Source organism: Trematomus bernacchii, unplaced genomic scaffold, assembly GCF_902827165.1.
Source record: "Trematomus bernacchii unplaced genomic scaffold, fTreBer1.1, whole genome shotgun sequence".
NCBI classification, from domain to species: Eukaryota; Metazoa; Chordata; class Actinopteri; order Perciformes; family Nototheniidae; genus Trematomus; species Trematomus bernacchii.
This window is the reverse complement of record NW_022987705.1, coordinates 1,479,943-1,502,527: the sequence shown is the minus strand read 5'-3', so window position 1 is coordinate 1,502,527 and position 22,585 is coordinate 1,479,943.

Genomic DNA, 22,585 nt, shown 5'->3' with positions numbered 1-22,585 from the left:
CCAGTGGTACAGGCTCAATTAAAGGTGTGTTAATATTCTTTGACACGAGTGCAATTATGCAATTTAATTGTTTGCCTTTTTAAATGGTTAAAGAACATTATTTTGTTCTCACTTGTCTTTTCCCTGTGTCGTGCGCTACATGTACTGATAAACACACACAAAACTACACACACACACACACACACACACACACACACACACACACACACACACACACACACACACACACACACACACACACACACACAGATATGATTTAGCCCAGCAGTGCGCTGTTTAAAAAAGAATGGGCATACTGCTGAGCTCGACACCTCCCCACTGTTTCTGAATAATAAGTATTAACAGTGTGCTATCTCCTCACTGAAAAATGTTCCAATAGGTGTGTGTGTGTGTGTGTGTGTGTGTGTGTGTGTGTGTGTGTGTGTGTGTGTGTGTGTGTGTGTGTGTGTGTGTGTGTGTGTGTGTGTGTGTGTGTGTGTGTGTGTGTGTGTGTGTGTGTGTGTGTGTGTGTGTGTGTGTGTGTGTGTGTGTGTGTGTGTGTGTGTGTGTGTGTGTGTGTGTGTGTGGTGTGTGTGTGTGTGTGTGTGTGTGTGTGTGTGTGTGTGTGTGTGTGTGTGTGTTGTGTGTGTGTGTGGTGTGTGTGTGTGTGTGTGTGTGTGTGTGTTGTGTGTGTGTGTGTGTGTGTGTGTGTGTGTGTGTGTGTTGTAGTAGTAGTACATGTGAGACTTCTTGCAAACAAATGCAACTGAGTTATGACCTTATTTGGATTAACCGGAAGGCTTTGTTGTATAGCAAGAGCTTTATTAATTCATGAAACTATCATGCTGTCACTCTCCCTCCCGGAGGTGATTAATATGTCTGTGACATAGAAGGGAAGTGAATTCCCTCGGGGGAAAGCAGCACTATGAATCCTCTTTATCATTTATCTGCTGTATGTTTGTCCAGCATGATAAATCAATTTGCATTACATTTCTAGTCACACCAAGCTCTACTTTGTATACTTGGCATATTTTTCATATAGCCATAGCCTGTATACTAGAAGTGGACATTGTCACCGTGACTTCACCCATTGGTTTGTGGACTTTGGTATAAAGCCTTCTGTTTAGCTTTTTGGCCGTCGGCCATCTTGGTTTTTTACAATTGAAGTGTACAAAATGCACAAGAAGGTCAAGTAAAGTACAACCGATCGCTGGAAAATACATTTTACACATGTTAAAATTAAAGGTGGGGTAGGTAATTCACTTCAGAAACACTTTTTGTTATATTCCATGGAATGCTCTTAACATCCCGATAGCAATGAATATATTAAATGCTTTGACAATAAATACATCAAAAAATGTAATCTGTGGAAGCCATGGCGCTGTAAAAAGCACGACCAATTATTTTCACCGGCCCGGCTAAAATAACTGGATGGCCTACCTGCCTGTCAGTCTTCCATCTGTGCACAAACTGATCTCGTGCCCTCATTGGTCATGTGCGCGTTTGTGTGTGTTGTAAGGAAGTCTGAAGGAAGGGGCAGATTTTTTTCGGCTGCGTACTTTCAAATTCTAGCGCACTTGAAGTTTAAAGGCACTTTTGCATTGGCTTAACTTTTCAAACCTGGAGGTTGCCACCTTACATTAATACAAAACAGATATAACTGTTTATGCTACATACCGCTTCTTAGATACTAAAAGTAAGATATTAAAATTTGCATTTTTCCCTCCAGTTAAAACAAGAACTTTCTTTGATGTGTTGGTTGACTAAATACCTTGGAGTCATGCCTACAATTGTGAATGCTGATGATTCACAGAGCTGTAATCACAACTTGTTTAATTATCTCTCATCTGTAGGATAAGATATTTCAAAAGAATGCGATACTGATACTTAAAAATGTGTTCGTCTCATTAGGAGGAGTTAAAGCAAAATGTACTTTACAGGTGGTACTGATGTCTCCTTTAAAAGATATGTGTATAGCATTTTTAAATAGGCTAATTTGGAAATGAAATATTTTTCAGGTTTTCCTTCAGTTGAAATAAATAAATCCATTCATTCAAAATGAAAGTGGAAAATGTTTCCTCCTTTCAGTCTGAACAAGAAGGTTTTATATCTTTTATGATCTTCCCCGTGCTGATTTTATTTCACAGCACTGAGACATGCCAGACAGCACTTCAAAATAACCCTGTTTTTGAACTAAATAGATGCTCACGCAAAGTATAGAGAGCAAAGCAAGAAGTAAGGCAGAGATGCAGAGATGGAGAGATGAATGAACGAGGTGAAGGACTGAAGAAATGTCTCTCCCTGGTGGAAAGTCAAAATCACTTTTCACTAATGTCCCTCTTAACCCTGAGTGTGTCACTGCACACACACACACACACACACACACACTCTTACACATACACATACACAGGCACAGCCATTCGTTTTCTTGAGCCATCTGGTTGGAGCTTTTAAAGCCAGTTTAGTGGGACAGTAAGCACAGACAGAATGAGACGGAGAGGGGGAGCAAGGTGAAAATGGGGACAGGTGCAATAACTCAACAGAGACAAAAGAGAACCATAGACATGACTTTCTGGTCACCCCTCATTTACATCAGTACAACTTATTAAAGGGGTAATTCTTTATTTAAAAAAAAATACGCTCATTCACAGAGCGGTAGATGAGAAAATCGATACCACTCTCACCATGTAAGTGCATTTATAGCTAGAGCCAGCAGTTGCTTAGCTTAGCTTAGCACAAGGGCTGGAAACATGGGTGGTTGCTAGCATGGCTCCGTCAAAAGGTAACCAAATCGGCCCATGAGCAGCTCTAAATCTCACAAATTAGTAATGCATCATATCTCGTTTGTTTATATACAAAAACTGCATCATGAAAACAACTCAATGTTTTTGCACAGTTAACTTCCTGACAAGTATTTACAGTTCCGGCCCAATGAATAGCCGGGTGTATAATCCCCTATAAAAAAAATTAAAAGTGTAATTTATTTACATAGTCTCTTTTTATGTTAGCATTAGCTTCATATTTACCATACATGCATGCATGATTTATATTCCTTTAAAAATGACCTCTCTTGACCTTTTAATTATTATCATCATTGTTTGGAAAGTCAGATCAAATATTATGTTTATTCTTAAGGTACAACCCTGAGGCTCCATGGACCTGGAGGGGGCTGCTGTTCATTTTATAAAGTGCAGCCATAATGGTCAGACTAATATGTATGTCAGCCTAACCGCAGATTAGACAAAGAATGAAATGGTGCGTTTTGAACTGATGTCAAAGAAGTATCGATTACCGCGCTGTGTACCGTTCAAGAAACACACACAAATGAGCAGCTTTATCATGGGGCCATTCAGGAGTTGTCCAATTTCCCTTCACTAGTCATTGATAAGCGCTCTCCTTGCCTGTCACTCAGGACTTAGACTGATTCCCTCTCAGCCCATGAGCCCAATTTAGTCTCCACATGAATCTATCACATAGCGATGTTATCTGCAAGTAACCCAATATCCCTCTTACCCCGCCATCTGTCTTTCCTTCAATGTCTCTCTCCCCCTCTTCTCTACCTTTCTCTCTTTGTTTCTTCGCACTCCCCCGCCTTAATTCCACTTGTACCTTTCACAGTTTTTCCACCCTCTGTCTTTCACACACTGCTCTCTTTCTGGAGGACCTCACAAACTAATCAAGTGCAGGAAGAACCTGACTTTGCATATAGATCATATCCACAGTTGACAAGGGATAGAGAAGAAAAATGTCTACATCGCTTACACATGAAGCCTTTCTGTAACGTGATGGATGAGTTGCGTTTAGCTTCAGCAAACTTTTGAGACATTTCACTGATATGACTTGATTAATGGCTGAGCTGGGACGTCCACTACAAGAAGGAGTCTGAAATTCTCCTCCAGGAGACCTCAGATATAAGTCGAAACCGCTGCTTCTGTCAATCAGCCCAACAGACCGGTGTCAACGAATACTGAGTAGATTTATGTGCAATCTTCTGAACGATGACACTACACGCCGTATAGGAAGTTACAAGTATGTTTTCAGTGACAAAAATCAAGATGGCATCAACAGAAAGAGGAGACAACATGGGAAATATCATAAACAGTGATTTGCTGGTGGCCCACGGACTCAAACTGCTTTGGTAATGGGCTCCAATGATAAGGGAAATAATAGAGGAGATCAAATAAAACTCTAGGGGGAAGAGCCTAGAGACTATGAATCTCAACAAGCATGCATCACCTGTCAGCACGAAACTGTAGACAGGATATTAAAATCCTCAATTATGGAAATTCGTTTTCTTTTTTTGAAAGCCAGGATGTTGTGAAGCAAAGACTTAATTAATCATCATCTAATGGTCAAATGTCTTCATGGTATCTTGGGAGAGAATAGCCCTTGGGGTTTGTGACCTGGGAGCGAATCTTATAATGTGAAGCAGATGTTAAACATAATCAGAGCTGCATCTTAATTTTAATGAATCCTGCAGGGTCATAATAAGTGCCATTAAATTACCACACGGCACCACAAAGCCTAGAAAACACGGGAATAGCTGGTTCAGATCATTCGAAAAGAAGAAAATGAACATGAACATGGCAGGGGACCAAACAATTTATTTCAAGCTGCCAGGAGGCCAAAATCTTCATGTTCTTGCCCCAATAATGTCCATATATCCAAACTGTCCTGAGTCCCTATGTAATACGTATCATGGCCATAACTAGAGGATTATGGACTATTTCCTGAATATGTAAACACAATAAAAATACAGGAATATACTGACCTCTGTTCTTCTTTTTCTTAAACATTAGAATCCCTACCTGTTAGTACAATGTGCTATTTTTCATGTCTACTTAGTGTGAATATCCATTCTTAAAAAAAACAATAATAACACAACTCAATGCTAGTGGAGAGGCGACACTTGGGCAAATAAATACGCCACAAAGACAACTGTACCCCCCCTCCCATGAAGAGCCCAGCACTGCTGATGGAAGACAGGCTCCCGGGGAAAACTCTGAATCATGCACATCATTGAAGTTACACTCTGCCAAGCTCTGCACATTTAGTGTCTCATTAAAAGTGTGGTGTGACATCAGGTTTGGTGTGTTACTGCCGTTGTGATCGTGTGTGTTACTGCCGTTGTGATCGTGTGTGTTACTGCCGTTGTGATCGTGTGTGTAGGGAAGCTGCTGCATCAACAAAGTGTGTGTTTGTTAGTAGAAGCCAGACACTGAAGTCCACACCACCGTCAACAGGCACTGTGTCAGACGGCTACTCTCAAATTTAAAAGCCAAAACTATTCCATGAAAACTGAACATTTTAGTGTACAGTTCCCAGTATTTCAAATCAAATCAAATCAAATCAAGTTGTATTTATATAGCACATTTTTAAAACGATTTTTGGTCGAGCCAAACTGCTGTACATATAATAATTACCTTACAGTAAGGACACTTTACAGCAAATACAACAGCACAGTTTGTTCAGAATATCAGTATGAGAAAATGACACCCTCTGTCCTTAGACCCTCACATCGTACAAGGAAAAACTTAAGTAGAAAAAACCCACAGTTTAAAGGGAAAAATGGGAGAAACCTCAGGGAGAGCAACAGAGGAGGGATCCCTCTCCCAGGACGGACAGACGTGCAATAGATGCCGTGTGTAAGAGATAATACATTTTACAGCGTAGGTAGACCGAATGTTTGGAAATGCATGTGTCTATAATAAGAAGATGAATCCACGAAGATGTCAAGAACAATCCTGTGGGAGCCATCAGGGAAGCAGCATGACGAGAGCCAGGCAGGACCGCATAGACAGGCCCAGCCACGACCCGAAGTCCACGACTTAATCCAGAACTCAGGATAGAGGATCCAGGGCACAGGACCACAGCAAGAGGATCAGCCTCGACTCCGGATCCCGGCGTAGATATAGACACAAAAAAACAAATGTTTTAATTAATCGGAACATGCGAATACACAGACACAGACAGGCACACGCAGGGAGCAAGGTCCCCGCTGGGGCCTTAGTTGGAATTGGTGAGAGGTAAGGAGGTACGCTGTGACTACGGCATAACACTCCCCGGCTGGTATAAGCCTCCTCTAAGGTAAAAACAGAGGAGTAGTGGGAGCAGTTTTGGTTTGTGTCAGGAACACATTAACATTCATACATTTCTTGGAGCTACATGCTATAACTTTTTGAGTACACTTAACCTACGACTTCATGATGTGACTCCTTAACCTTGTTGACAACTAAATTAAGCATGCATTCAAACTGAGTATAATGAAAAGATGGCATTCATGTAGAAGTTAACAAGTAAACAACCTTGATATGTTCTTCAACAACACTCTTCCATAGGCAACAGCACTTGTTTTGACCCTAAGGTTGTAGCTTCATTGCTGACATAGACTGTGTAACAGACTTCTATCAAACATGCCCTTTCCAAAGTCATCTGTTAGCCTTCCATCACCAAACAAACTACCGCCTTGCCTTTATTTTCTTACCTCGCTGCCTTTTTCTAACTCTACATAGATCTGTATCTCCATGGGAATAAAGCCATCTTAGCATGTCATGTTTTTTAATATCCCCCTGTGCCCTCTATAAATATTTATCAAAGATGTGCCATTAAGATGGGCCAAAAAGGACCCAGGGCTAGACTGCAAGCAAACACATTTTGTTTGACTTCTGTAATACACTTTTGGAGTAGAAGCCAAACTGCACACGCTTTAATAGAGCAGACATGCTCCAGCATCACAAGGCGTCAGGACGTTTGTGACCCTTAACAACCATGCAACTAGTCATGACCTTCATTTAGCAATTCAGAACTCAGAGCCATGTGAGAAGACACAGTAATGTTAGAGGAAAGGAAAACAACATGTATGCTGATATCAAAAATAAATGGGGAATGTTGCAAATATTTGAATACTAGATACAGAGTTTGGAAATAGGACATATATCTTCTCATTCAATTTAGACAATCTATTTTATTCTTAATCTTTAGAAAATTAGTACCCCTCGGCCCTGTGTTTGGACCCTTTCATGAGGCAACACAACACACTCTTGTGACTAAATACTGATGTGAAATGTTCCACTACTTGAACATATCCTTATTTTTTAAACAGAGGTGTAATTGAAAATGACTGTATCTAGGAATTCTGTGGGAGAATACTGTAAATGCATTAATTTGAAAAGAGTGAAGTGAGAAGGAAACTTTTAAAGTCAATGTGTTATTAAGCTGAAAGGGCTCCATAAACTTCGTCCTCCTTCTCTCCCCTCTCACGTCTCTCTTTCCCATAACTCTTCACTTTATTCCTATTTCTTCCCTTCTCCCCAGTCACACCAGCCCTGCGGCCCCTCCACCTCTCCATTTGGCTGCTATACTTTCTGTCCTGCTTCCTTCTCCCTCCAAGGCCCTGCCTGGCCCACTTTAAAGTGTGTGTGTGTGTGTGTGTGTGTGTGTGTGTGTGTGTGTGTGTGTGTGTGTGTGTGTGTGTGTGTGTGTGTGTGTGTGTGTGGTGTGTGTGTGTGTGTGTGTGTGTGTGTGTGTGTGTGTGTGTGTGTGTGTGTGTGTGTGTGTGTGTGTGTGTGTGTGTGTGTGTGTGTGTGTGTGTGTGTGTGTGTGTGTGTGTGTGTGTGTGTGTGTGTGTGTGTGTGTGTGTGTGTACTTTTGTCTATGTGTGTGTGTGTACTTTTGTCTATGCGTGTGTGCATAGGATGTTTTTTTTTTTTTATCAGCTGCTATTTTTCTAGCTCTGCTCTGATAAGCTCACATGGACTTTTGTAAAAATGATATTTATGTTAGTGAATTAAACTTTCATGTCCATACTGAGGGGAATTACAACAAGATACGCATCTGCACTGACATCAACATTTCAACTTTTTAAAGTAAAGTGCAAAGGGGGTGTCAAAGTAGCATGCTCGCGTAATCCACACATTAATGCAGTGCAGGGGAGGTATCCAAATGCAAATGTGTCAGTGCAACAAGATGTAAAGCTAAATGTAAATCAGAAAGCATAGGGCAATACTTAAAATCAATAGAGATCACAAGGGCAAAGCATCAGACACATTTCAGTCCAAGTAAGCAAGTACAAAACTGTATAAAAAAACCTGCTACATGCCCCAACTTCTGTTCAAGCTGAGTTAGTTTAACTCTGTGACTGTGATGCTCGAGTTCTGATCTGCCATATGGGTGAATTAGCATAGAGTTTGGCACGGTGTCCTTTCAGGAAGCTGGCATCGTCTCAACAAATGAGTGAAATGTATCAAAGGAGTGAGCTTGATTTTCTGTGCAGTCTAGTAATTACCTAATCAACACATTGGCTGATTTCATTCTGTCAGTTTTCGGGCTATCGTCATATCATATTTTCTCCCCTTAATTTCTGCTGTAAACACCATTTACACACATCATAAAACGGGCCCTGTGTGTAATCAACAAGCTGCCCAGATAAATGCACGATTCCCTTTAAATAAGCCTGCAACTAAAAGACAGAATACATGATTGTGTCTAACAATCAGGTTGGTTCACACATCACTTGCATTCATTGAGAACAGAAATGTGAGACAATTGCGTTGCCTCATACTACACAATTGTTGGAATCATCTCTATAGGACATAACGCAACTGAATAACACTTTTTAAGATAGCAAATATATCTTATTTCTTGGAGTGACTAAAACCCCATCTGGAAAAAAAATATTTCTTTGCATTTAAGCTTCTGGTTATCCACGATAAAGCAATATACAACCAATGCTCAAATTTGATCAGTAGTTTCAGCCCGTCTTAGATAGTGACCAACTAATGTTATTTTCATTGTTTTGTAAAGGAAAGAAGGAAGCCTACAGCTGCAGATTGTACAATAAATGAAAGACTGAAAAAAACATGTTTAATCAAAGTTCATGGCAAATATCATTAAGCATGGTAATAACAATCCCACAACCATTAGAACATGTTAAGCGTCTTGGTCATGGTGTCATCTTGGTAATTAAAGTAATAGTAATATTAACATTATATTAATTAATATGGCTGCTCCTAACCAGTTAGTTGTCTAATTGGTTGTGTTGGTCTTGGCTGCTTAGGATTCATCCATTCATGTTGAATGACTCATTTCCAAGAAGAAATATGTTGTAAAGTGTTGCTTTTTAATTAATCCTTTCAGAGGTTTTTGAAGTAAAGAAAAATTTACCGGTGTATAAAGCAATTAACATTTGAATTTGCTATCTCAGAACACTATTTATTTCAGGATGTAGCTGAAAAGGGGCTTCTTAACGGTGCAGTTAAAAACACATGTTCATCCTTCCTCCCTATGAAAAGAGTCCCATCCAGAAACATGTTTAAGTGGCGCTCTTGGAGGAGCTCACCTGTTCACGGCTGCCCGATGCATCGTGCTCCAGAGCAGCTCTTTCTAACCTTTGCCTCCGGGGCACTCTTGTGTTAAAAGAAAAAGTCTGAGAAGTAATTTAATCGTCCAGTCGCAACTTCTTTCAATCTTTCAGCCAGATGAATACTAATGAAAAGACTGCAGGCAAGTCTTGGGTGTGTTTTATATCCCTCCCGACGCCTGTTAAAGATTTTGAAGAGAAAAATGATTACCTCATCTATCCATCTGTCTGAGGGATATGCAAATTAGATCAGGTCAGGTCACAGGAAAGGGCCAATAAATGTTGTACGATAATCAGGGTGAGGAAATGATGACCTCCTTGTGTCTATAAAAACACCTGAAACTAATTTTGAGTGTAAAGCTGGAAGACTGGTTGAGGATCAGAGCCAACACCGGGATGATTTAATCTTTAAAGCTGCACATAAATGGCAAACTGTGTGCTCTACAATGTATGTTAAGCAGAACAATCTAGCGGAAATGTCAGTGGGGAAATTATGTTGCGCCAATAATGTCAGTGGTCAGATCATTTTCATTGATTTAAATACAGAGAGAGAAACTGTGTTTGACTGTTTCGGCACCTTGGAGAGAGACATATGAAGAGAGGAGGGTTTTATGTGTGTTTCTTTTCATCAATGATTTCTAAAATTGCCGTTCAGTTGCTCACACTTACAAGCTGCTCTCTTACATTTTTCTTTACAAATATAATATGAGCTACCAGCTTTTTACTCCTGGAGAAAACCGTTAGTAAAAATACTAATAGTGCAAGGTAATGTACCGTAACAAAAAGCACATAAATGGCCACCCTTCCTAATGCACACTGTTGGAAATAGACAGCAAGGTAATAAAGAGCACGGTCAGTGAGTACCTCTCTTTTTATAAGGGGGCCTAATGGAAATAAGCAGAGCTTTATTGTATTTTAGAAAACCATATATTGGGAGTTTCTGCTTTTGCACATAATTTGAGAGGACAAGAGAGGGATATTTTTAAGGTAACACCAATTTGCACTTAAACTTAACCAACCCATGTCATCTTTCAGGGTAATGACCTTTAAAATCAACTGGTGACATTTGAGGAATAGCACACATTAACCCTTTATAGGGCACTATTAGGTTAACCCTAACCCGTTTCAGGCCTCTGCTGATTGGTCAAATTCCCCAATGGCGCGCTCTGTGGCGTAGAATGATCTTCGCTGATTGGCTGGGAGAAAACCACATGCTTCTCGACCTCACTGAGTCGTGGGGGGGGAACCCATGTTTGGGTAACCCTAACCTAAATATGGTTCCTCGTCCGATAAAGGGTTCAAACTAAATCCTTTTTCTGCATCCTTAATAGTGGTTAGTCCGAGAATTTGACCATAAGCACTATCAAGACATCCATTTTGTATTCAACCTATAGACAGTTTTTTGTTTTGAAAAACATTGACAGCTACACAAAACAGCCTTTCAAACAGAACTTTCTGTAATAAAGCTGTTATTGATTCATGGGATGTCTGAATGCAGAATAGTCCAATTGAACATTTGATCCATTTAAATTGTGCATTGATCCGGCTGCAGTCTGCTCTTGATGAAGTTGCTTCACTCCAATTTGAATCTGGACTATTAGGCTCTGTCTCGATCCCAGAAGAGTGGTTAGGGTTCAGTGTATTTATGTGTTCTCTTTTTGAGGATGTTATATAATATGTGTTTGGCAAACATTAAACGTATCCTTATATGTATTCCATGCATAAAGTGTATGTGCTGGAATACAATTCAAATAGCTTTATTAGCATGACCATAATGACATACAGTATTGCCAAATCCATACACATACGCGCATTTGAGACGTTCATAAACAACCTGAACAGAAACAAGAACAACATGTTTTCTTTACAAGGAGCACAAGGAATTCAAAGAAGAAAATTGATTAAAAAAAGATTAATAATACTAATAAATACAAATAAAGATTCTGAGTCAATTCATACATTAATAAGAAAATAATAAGAAAAAAGACGTGAGATGTGAGAAAGTAATTCTCTCTTAATTGAGGACGTTAAAATCATACATTTCAAATTCATTTACGACTAAGCAACGTTTTAGTTTTCCATCGACTTATTTTCAGATATGTTGCAGTAGGCCTGGTGTCAAAAAAGCTCAAAGTCAATCTATCTAATATTAACATAGTGTATATGCAGGCAAGACATGTGCACACTGTGCTAGGGTTCATGTCAGAAATGCTCTCCATCATTCTTTGTGATTGACATTAAAACACATGCAAGGTCACGGTGGCACTTGGCTCAAATGACATTGCAAACACGAGTACATTTACTAATGTACTATAAAAAGTACATTTTGATTTAATTGTGCTTTACTGAAGTATATCCATTCCAATTTATGAATTTCAGAGTAACTCAAATTGACAAAAAAGTACATTAAAATGCTGTTGCATGTGTGTATTTGTTGGTGAGAAGATGGCGCAGTGTCGCTAGCTCCTCTGTAAATTGCACTGTTGAAGAACCTGCGATCAAAGTTTTACATACTTTACATAATTACACTGTAGTTGTGTAAATGTTATGACGATTAACCTTTGAATCTTGAACATAGTGTATACATGATAACACAATGAAAGCAGCCATTCTGCATAGTAAAGACTTACTTTGATACTTCAAGTACAGTTTAATTAGTAGTGACACTAACATGTAGTTGTAATAGTGTCACGATCCTAATGTTTTGTCACGTTTTTAGTTTTGTATGTCTTCTCTTGTTATGGGTGTTGTTTTGTGGTTTTGGGTTGCGGTCGAATAGTCCATTTAGCTTAGGAACCTTCCTAACGGAGTGAAATGACCCGGAAGTCCCTCAGTGGCAGCCATGATAAGTGCCGTTCGAATTCTCTAAATGAAAGGAAAGGAGGTTTCAAACTTCCTTTATAACCTCCTTTAGCCTAGGAACCACTGGACCTCCCTAACCGAAAGGAGAGGAGAAAATGCTGCCCCACAATGCCTTGCGTCCGCGGCATTTGCCGTCACACAACAGTCGGCCGTTCACGGAAACAACCGATTATGAACGAGAAATGATATCATGAAAGTTACGGTTCAAAACGTATGTGGTAAGTTGCCAAAGTGCTTTGTTTTGAACGTTCATCAGTATTATAATCAAAAGAGAAATATGAACGTTAGTTTTTACTGAAATGATCAAATAAAGTCAACATTTCACAGTCTTTACTGAGCTGTGTGGGGTTTGTTCAACTTTTAAAAGATGTTTGAATGGTGATATACACAGTGATAGATGTTAAGGACTAACGTTTATAATAAATACATTTGTATTTATTTTAAGATCTTTTCATACAATCATACGTACAGTAGGCTATTGGGATCATTTGTATTAATGTGGACCGGAGGGAGAGGGTGACATAAGTTTCACTTTCCTTTTTTATTTCAATTCCAACTTTGGTCATGAAGAATATGTTTCTCTGTTGTCCACGTTCATAAAGCATAAAGCAACAGCATCAGAGCACGGTGCAGAGTCTCTAGATGAGTTTACAGTAGTCCCTCGTTCTTATTAAACATCCATGTTGTAGTCCGCTGTATAGTAAACTGTAGTTTCCATAGTTTTCCCACAGCAGCAGGCGCACATTTATGACCTCCGCTGGCGCATCATAAACACGTCGGATAGTGAAAGTGCAGTCGGATTCTCTAAAGTACCGCAGTCTCTTCTCCTACGTCCTTTTGAATTCTCCTATCCACTATCCCTTAACCCCGTGACGTTTCACTCAGAGGTCAAGGGATAGACGATAGGGTTAGAACTTAGGAGCTGATTTTTTGGACTATTCGACCGCAACCCTGTTCTCCCTGTCTCTTGTCTTCCTTCCTGTGTTTTTCCTCCTGTGTTTGATTGTCTAATTGTGTTCACCTGTTGCCCAGGTGTTTCTACCTCCCCTGCCCAGGTGTTTCTTGTCCCGTGATTACCCCTCTCTGTATTTAGTCTTGTCTTTTCCTGTGTTCCCCTGTCGGTTCATTGTTTGTTTTTCCTGTCTCCCTTCATGTTGGTCACGATCGTTATCTTCCTCGTGTTCCTATGTATTATCCTTGCCATGTTTTTTGCTGATCGGCTTTTAAATAAAGCTCGCTTTTGTTTATAGATCTTTACCTTTTTGTAGTCTGCATTTGGGTCCTATCCTTTCCACGATTCTTATCAGTGATCTTAACAGATAGAGTATTTCTTAGACTAAGGTACTTCTTTACTTTTACTTTAGGTAAAGGTTTTAAAAATCTATTTCCCGCTAGGGACAACTAATCTAATCTACTTATTCCGCTTATGTGTACAATATGTCATGATCAACATAAGTGTATCATGCTAGACTCAAAAAATGACATTATAAGGGTGTCCACACATAACTTTTAACCACACAGGTGCAGTTTTTCCTCCATAGAAATATATCTCGTAATAAATCAGAGGAGACGCTAACAACCAACCTTGGTTTTTATTGCCTCACTAAGTGCGTGCTGACTGGACAAGATAAAGTGGCTAAAAGGGAGAGCATTTGGGGCTGTTAGCATTAAAGCACTCTATTTTCTGATTTAACTCTGACTAAAAGATGTATACAGTAACAGAACATACTCCACCGAGCAGCTCTTTCTGAATAGACTCTTACTCTCGGCAATACAATTCACATTATAACAGAATTTGCTTCCTATTCGGGCTTATGGAAATAATGTGATAGAATGCTGTTGGGAATCAAGATTGTGTGTGTGTGTGCGCGGGAAAGAGAGAGAGCGAGGAGCATCCGGTGTAAGTTCTGCTGGTGTTCATGCGCTCATGAATATTTGTCTGCGTGTGCTTACATCTGAATTTGATTATGTACATCCGAGTGTCTTCTGCATGGAAAACAACAATAACATTATAACCCGGGGGAGCCTATTATAGCGTGCGTGCATGAAGGTGTGTATGCATGTGTGTGTTGCTTACTGGTGACTCACAAAAAATGAGCACTTTCCTCATCTGCAGTAAAAGGTCTCAGGTGGAGGCCTCCAGCATGGTGTGTGTGTTTGCGTGCGGATATGTAGAAAATAAGTACAAATAACTTATTCATGGCTATGACATTGATTGTAAGAAAACCTCAAGACATTACTTTGAAACAACTATTTCAAAGTCTGTTGGTCATTTAGTTGTTGTCATTGTAGATATCCCTGTATATTTCTGTACTGGGCAAATTATGTTTTCTTAATCCTGTAAGAAAGGAAAGTGCCAAAATTGGGCAATTACACAAAAATGAAATGACTAGAAAGGAACAATAGTGGAATCCAAATGAAGTACATTCAGCTTACTTCAGAACATAGCATCCCACATGTTTCATTTGCTGTACTATGATCCTTTAACAGACTGCGGTGTGCTATCACAATGAGACAGCTGTGCAGCCATGTCACTGAAGCATGCTACCACACTGACACCGTGCTAATTTGACTGTCAGCATGTTCATTATAATACAAGCGAAAATGGGACAGAGGGACAGGGACACATTCTGTTCTGTTTAAATCCAACCAAGATGTCTGGTGTAGTAGCACGGTGCTCAAACACAGCTCATTACTGTAATGACAGGGTCTCTTATCTTCAATAATGCATGAAGAAACAGCACAAGATTTCTGGCAGACAAACAGAGCAGGACAAATCTGAATGGCTCCAAATCAATTTATGCGTGTGTGTGTGTGTGTGTGTGTTTGTGTGTTGCTTGTGTGAAGTTAAAACACTTTACTTTCTGAAAAGGGGGATATACACTTTGGAAAATGTGCAAACATAAAAAAAACATGTTTTGTAAAGTGTGCAATTTTCTGTTCTCTTGAGCAAGTGAAACCAAACATAACCATTCTATGGGACCAACTTATTTTTGTGGGAAAGTATGTCTGGTGGTTAAAGCGTATCATTAGTTTTTGTTGGGAAAGTGTGTTTGGAGTCAGGCACTTTTATCTCGTGTTATGTGTTGCTTTTTGAAGTTCCGCATTTAAACACCTATTAAATTAACATGGCAGTGAGATGAAATGACAATCAGATGAAGGAGTTGGAATGATTGTTTACTTTCAGGAATCATGCAACACCAATTAAGATCTGATTTGCATATTCAGTGTTTTATTGAGATGAATGCTTACTGAGCTGGCTTATGTCAACATCATTTGAAAAAAGTGCAAACACTAGGGATGTCCCGATCACCTTTTTTTGCTCCCGATCCGATTCCGATCATTTGATTTTGACAATCTGCCGATACCGATTTTTCCCGATCCGATCTTTATGCAATGCATTAAGAGAAAAAAAAGGTAACAGATAACGGCTGGTCATCCAACGCGATGAATTCAGCTATCTTGGCTGTTATTTTTTTAGCCTTTTCACTGTTCTGAGGCAGTTTCTCTTTCCTTTTAAAAGTCTCTGAAAGTGTCAGTTGTTTCAGTGCCGTTACCTGAGTGGCCGCTGTGTACTTGTCGTGTTGTTGTTGGTGTTTGTATTAGAATTGGTTGTGTTGAACGTAGCTCTGTTCTTTCCACCACGCGGAACCTCCGCCTTGCAAACATTGCATCTGGCTGTTACACTGCCTTCGCTTTCAATTTTATAATACTTCCAAACTCCTGACATTTTCTCTGTCCCGACTCCCGAGGCACCAGCTGAACGTAGCCTCTCGTTAGCTTACTGCTACTATTAGACACTGCGCCCACTCTGTTGCCAGATTTGAGAGAAATAAGCAACCAGGTCTATGAAAACAAGCCCAAAAGAAGCAACACATACATGATGTTGTGTAATTTTAAACCAAAACTAAGGCCTCAGGATGACTTTAAGACGTGAACATGGTCATTTTTGTTTTGTAACATTAAATAAAATAATAAAAATATTTTATAAAAAAAAAAAAAAAAAAAAAAAATTCCCGATCCCCGATTTTTTTCTCCCGATCCCCGATCACGTGATCGGATCGGGACATCTCTAGCAAACACATTAAATAGTATAACCAATACAAATACATAATGATCAAAAAATGTTGAATATGTGATCGCCACAAATTGTGTGAACGATATGTTATTCTTTCATATTTGGACTTTTTTTGCTCTTTTTTTAAAAACATCAAATACAGTGGCAGTACAAAAAACAATTATAGTTGCAGTTTTAAGGTTTTGCTGACGATAGGTACAGTAGCCGTGACATTTTGAAAAATGTGTAATTGGACGCTGTGTCTGATGTGAAACTGGGTTGTGTTTTCCTCCTTTGTTGATATTGCTTTGCACTGTTTTCAGTAGCGACTTTTGACTTTTAAAATACATATTTTCTTCCCATTGAGTGTCACAATGCTGGCTATGTACTTTACATAAGGGATTTCCCCCTCATACAAAAACCAACAGAATGAGCTGAAAGAAACTACATTTCAATATCGACATTCCTCTTGGGTCTGTAACATTTGGAAGGCATACTGTGTTGTTTCCATCAGCTGTTTATCTGTGCACAGTAAGCAAAGTTGCTAATGCTTTCGTCTGTTAGCTGCCGAAGCAATTTTGCTTCACCTCCTGCTCAGCAAACTATACAGCACGCAACACTGCAGTCATATAATCTTTGTTTCATAAAGACTCAACCAAACAAGATTTAACTCTATACTCCATTGGCTCAAAGAAAGTCTTAATCCAATGGAATGTGTGTCCCTACAAATAACTTCCCTGTTAATGTTGATGATGCATTATGCTGTTAATTCAGAGATAGAGGCTTACAGCAACCAGTGGGACTCCATTTTGCTCAACACTTGAGCCTCAAATGGCATTACTAACTCTGTAATCTAATCACTGGCCAGTGAAGTAATGTGGTCCACAGCACATGCCCAAGGAAGCTCCAGGGCATACAAGCAATTAATTAACCTAATTGCATGGTTAACTTAATTGATTACCTTGTTATTTTTGCTAGCCTTGATATGGCTCCATTGCATAGTGAGATAATAGACATAATGTGAGTATCAGCCCACTGGCAGCTTTGGTTTCAGGTGCCACCCCCCTCCCAATGCTCTTCACTAAAACACCATAGTGTGTTCTAGTTGTGCAGCGAGTGAGTAATTGATGTCGAATTATCATTCCATCATCGCAAGCTTAATTAGTTGTATTTATCGGCCATTAGCTGAATTCATCTAATATGACACAAAAATGATAAGCGGGGCAAATGAGTGTACATGAGTGCTGCTGACTGTTTCCAGCATGGTGCGCTAATGTAACAAAGATAGAGGCCGTGTAGGAACATGAATTATGTTTCAGATCAGCCAATAATGGTCTCCTTTTGTGGGGGAATTTCTAAAGACGGTTGAGATATAACTAATCTAAAACGGAAGTGTTGTGTTCTCTCAGAGAAAGTAGTTGTGCATGCGTCCTCAGTGTGAAGGTTAGTAAAGCCAGAGGCATTTATCAGTGGAATGAGTTGGCCTCAGACAACTGTCATATCAACAGTGCTTTAGGGTAGGGCGGCCAGCTTCTCTCTGCTCCTCTCCGCTCGTCATCCCCCACTCGCTGCTCCACTTCTTTGTCCTCCGTTCGCCTGCTCTCTCCGTCTGACTTGTCCAAATCTCCCCTTCTCACTCATCTCCATTCTTCTCTCCCACTGTTCCTCCATCCTCTCTCTCTCTCTCTCCTTCAGTCCGCCGTCTGCTGTGTATGAGGGATGACTCTTCCTCCTGGCCTGAGTATATTAGTTCCCCGGCCTCACTCTTTCCTGACAGATCCGACCTTGTTAGAACTGGAGAGTGAGACGTCCACTTTTACAGCTGTAAAAAAAAAAAGGACTACAGCTGGGGTTTCTTTCCAGAAGTTCTTTTGTCGAAAACTTTGCCCGTAATGCCTCATAATGGCTCCACCATAAGTGGCACCATCCACCTCACAGGCACACCTCGATTTTAACACTTCTTATAAAAACCAATTATCATACTCTATCATGCTCCATGGCACCATTAAATGAGCTCATTAAATACCTTTAGGATTACAAATCAAAGTAATTGGCAATTAGGATTTACCTAATTGTGAAAAAACTTCAAGGATCTGATGCTTTCTCAGTTGGTTTGTGTCACTGCACCGGGCCGTATCGCGCTGTATGCTTTGTTTATCAGCCGAGTCATTCTGATGATTGATGCTCCCAAGCAGCCTCCATCAGACTCTGATATACTCACCACAGTATAAAATACAGCACAAGCCGAGGGGGGTAGGTGGTCCAGTTACTAAAAAAAAATCTGTATGTCTCTGAATGATGTCGGCAAAGAGAAAGCTCGATGTCAATGTGAGAAAATGACACGTTTGGTTGAGCCTCATGTCTTTTTCTTAGAGTGATACTGTGCAAAAACAATCCCTCTCTTCTAAGGTAAAAAGTTTTCCTGTTAGGATAAATGTTGTGTTTAAATTCAGAGCATGTTTTGGGCTAATTGCAGTGCTTTCCACTACTCAGTATGCCTTTTGTGTTAAATGTCTGGTTTCTTTACGGAATGATGTATCTCCACACCCTCAGGCTTAGCTTTGGAAACACCAACCTCCTCTGAAACAGTGAGGCCATTTAAATAGAACGGTAAATCAAATGTTGCCGCGGGGAATAGAAGTCCATTTTCTTAGCCTCTATCACAATATATAAAGCATTTGTAATATATGTGCATGCCTGTGGGTTTTTTCAGAATTTAGGGGATGGGATGTGATTGAAGTCTGTATGTGAACTTTTGGTCTCTAATTGCTGCCTCTGCACTGAGTCATAGAACCGTAGCTCTGCAGTTTTATTCCAGGATAACACTGCAGAGGGAACTCGGAGGGAGCTGTTTGCCAGAAGTGTGAAGCCCTCCTTCTATTTAGCTAATGTGCTGGAGTTAACACACACACACACACACACTAAAATATTCAGGAAGTACCACTCATGTGTTTGTCCTAGTTGCATCTAAAGGGATGTGTTCATGCTCGGGTTCCTTTAACACCTCTCATGTGCTGTTATTTCCATGTACTAGGGCCCTATTTTGGGGTCGGTTGACTGGTTTTCTGTCAGGACAAAAAGTTCACCACCAGTTTTTATTTGTAGGCAGAGTTGAGCTGCTGGTGCTTCACTCCGACCTTAAGCAGTGCTTTGGAATACTTAAATAGTCTTTTTGCCTGCATTGCCCCTTTGGCTGATACATTTCATCATTGGAGAGAGTGAGTTCAATTCGACTTATTGGGTCATTTGCCTTTTTAAATGATAAGATATTGGGTTGGATGTAGTGTCTTATGCATACTGACCACATTGCAAAATTAAATTATACAAGGCTTTAAAATTCTTCGTCTCGCTGTTACGACATATTCTGTGACGAAATGATACTGCATGCTTGGCCATGACTTGTTCTTTTTATTTCTATAGTCTTAAAATATAGAATTAAATCTACTCTCTGTGGTTCTGAATCACAGCCAGAGTCTTTCAGAGAAAACAGCACACTCAGCCACCTGCTCTTTTTCGTCCTCCATTGCTGCTATAACATGGCAGCGGTAATAGAAAACCATAAAAGGTCTGTACGTGATGACAGAGTAATAACAGTAGATTTAAACTGTGGCACACCAGGCGGCCTTTTCCAGCCTTAATGACTAATACAAATGCATGTCTAGGAGTCAATAGATTGAGGTCAATAATCATTGTTTATTACCTTCATTATATGAAAACGGCAAATGTTAATAAAATTGATCCTTCTGCTTCTGAGTGCAGTTGAGAGAATAAAACTGTAAAGTTGCCTGCTTTGGTTTAGGACACATTAACCTGATATATTCCCAAGATTACATTAAACAAATTCAGATATTGATTGTACGCACTGTGTTATTTCATAGTGTGCTATATGACGAGGATCATGGGAGAGAGACACTGAAAGAGACATGATGGAGGTGGGAGAATGGCTACACAGAGGCAAATAAAATGACTGTGTGGGATCCCTTTCAATAGAACTCATATCAGCAGTAATACTGATAGGCACAAAACAAACACACACACACAGACTCAGTCAAAGACATTTTTCCGAGCCGAGCCGTTGCCTGCAGTGTTGAGGAGTGGCGTGACTGGGATGGGACCAGCCTCCTACAAAAGGCTTGGAATGCTAATTTTCTCCCAAATGGGTCAGGGAGAGCTAAATGAGAGCTAACTGCGTGCAGCTAATTATGAAGAAACCAAGCTTCCACCAGCAGGCTCGAAGGCCAGAAAGACCGCTGAACTGACTGGTTGTAGACAGGTTGGCTGCTAATGAGCGTGTATTATTACAGCAGTTTCATGCAAGTGGGTCAGGGTTAGGAGGACGGATAGTGGATGGATCCGGCAATGTAAGCATTTTCAGTATTAAGAAAGGAGGCAAGTGTAGAATCTGCGCTCTGTGTCACTGTGTCATTTTCATCTCCTGATCAACACCGTGCTTTGCAATGCAAATAAGTCATCATTTGTTTTTCTTATTATAAAATTAAAGTATGAGACACATTTGGTAAACAAGCCAAGTAGTTTCAAGATGTTTCTGATCAAAAATCGTTTTATTGCGTTTCGACAATGCATAAGTAATGTTTGTCATTTAGAAGTGGAAAGCAACATATATGCATACAAATGAGACAATGGTCTGTACTGATTGTATGTAATAGGAGAAACAATAACAACAGTTTCAAGATGTTTAAATACACTTGAAATATGTAAGTGTGTAAATTGATATTTTAATATTTGTTCAGGCTATTTTCAGAATGGGATAAATCACTAATCTCCACGCTGATTGGCACCCATCCCTAGAAAACTATTCATATCTTCATAGTCAAGAATGTTAGGAACATTCCTCCAACAGTCAGATATGATAGGCTCCAGCATTCTCCCTGAATGTATTCATCAAATTAATTTGAGTAATTAAAGATGACACATTAATAATCCCTGTGGGACCCCGTATTAATTCCCCTTTTAAATTCCCCTTTAATTATTTGGATGAGCTGAAATATGAGTTGTCTGGAAAAGCAACAAGACAGAAGATGTAACACTACAAATGTGATTTTTGTAGGTAATTTAATCTCCCTTGATAGTCCAGAGCAATAATCCATTTTCTTCCAGGTTAATATACAGATCACCTCAAACAGTAGTTGAATTCCTCACAGCCGTGTCTTGTGCTTATGCTGCCATCTTCTGGTAAGCATTGACCCATATGAGGAAGAAGTCTAGGCTGCACAACGGACTGTATTGCAGTTCATAACATTTGCACCACTGATTAATCAAGCACATAATGAGCAATACGATTTCTGTAGGAGTGTGTGTGTGTCAAAACTCATGAGACACGGATTTCAGTATAAATATGTATGCATGGCAAACAGATCAATGGCCATTAAAAAGGTCAAGGGCAGATGATGATGGATGCTGGCTGTATATATTGATATGTTTTCACTGCAATAATGAATTACAATCACACACACACTCGCGCGCACACACACGTAGACGGCAGACCAAATGATAGGGATTAATTCATTGATCATGCTTAATCTGTCATAATTAATTCCATAGGAACAACTGTGATGAGAGCAAGCCTCCATTAAACAGATAAATTATTCAACATGAGGAGGAGGTGGACCCAAGATAAATGAGCGCCGCAGACTGGAGCCAGCAGTCAGCGGTTGAGGCTAATTACAGTCTTTTCTCGGAAACTAGCACAGGTTAATTTACAGTAAAGGTTGCGTGGAAATATCATACAACTGTAATTGGAGGCTCAGGTTAACATAACAGTTCTTGGAAGTTGACTTTGAATAAAGTTATGTACGATAACATGAAAGGATATCACGAATTGTTGACCTATATACCTTTTTATATATAGGTTGTTAATGGCAGAGCTGCTCCCAGTAGGAATCAAACCCCAATAGGTTTGTGCTTCCGGCTGTGTATTCATTTATTCTCCTTTGTGATCATTATATCTTTTAACTTACAGAAGCTCTGTTAATATACTGGGTAAACGTATGAAAGAGGCTAGCTTTGGCAAAGGGATTTAATGGATAAAGATAATAGCAATACATCAGGGTTCAGATTAATAAAGCTGTGGATTCAAGAATAAAAGTGTGTGTGCACAAAGTAAAGAAGTCTTTGTGCTAGATTTATATATTTCCTGCATTGTTCTGCGCCTCCCGTCAAAGGACAAATGTTCAGACTGTGCTCGGTCTGTAACATCCTGCCAGATCAGCCTTTAGTGTTATTATACAAAGACATTTACAAATTCATTTATATGCAATGAGTCATAGGCGAATGCAATGAATGTAGTACACATCTAGAAAGCTTTAATA